At 26.1% G+C, this 222-nt stretch overlaps 1 protein-coding gene across 7 annotated transcripts in view; it reads left to right on the top strand.

Annotated features, from left to right (window-relative positions):
• Positions 1-222, top strand: part of LOC106871165 (AP-1 complex-associated regulatory protein) — a 253,283-nt gene that overhangs the window by 67,294 nt on the left and 185,767 nt on the right. The gene's annotated exons all lie outside the window — the stretch shown is intronic.

Below are 222 nucleotides of genomic sequence, written 5' to 3'. Positions count from 1 at the left end.
ATACGAGCACCAACAATTTGACTCCATTGAGAGTTTATAGATCTGTCATTTTAATGAATTTTAATTACCTTTTTTTGATGATATCTGAAAAGAAACAGCAACTTTAGCAAAACTTATTAAGCAACACCAATAATAAATAAAAAAACATAAAAATAAACAAGCTTTTGATGGTTTTATAGATATTTCAAAATTATGACACTATGATGCTAGGTGTTTCCATTA

Source organism: Octopus bimaculoides, chromosome 4 (genome assembly GCF_001194135.2).
Source record: "Octopus bimaculoides isolate UCB-OBI-ISO-001 chromosome 4, ASM119413v2, whole genome shotgun sequence".
Lineage (NCBI taxonomy): Eukaryota > Metazoa > Mollusca > Cephalopoda > Octopoda > Octopodidae > Octopus > Octopus bimaculoides.
This window is presented reverse-complemented; position numbering and strand designations above follow the sequence as displayed.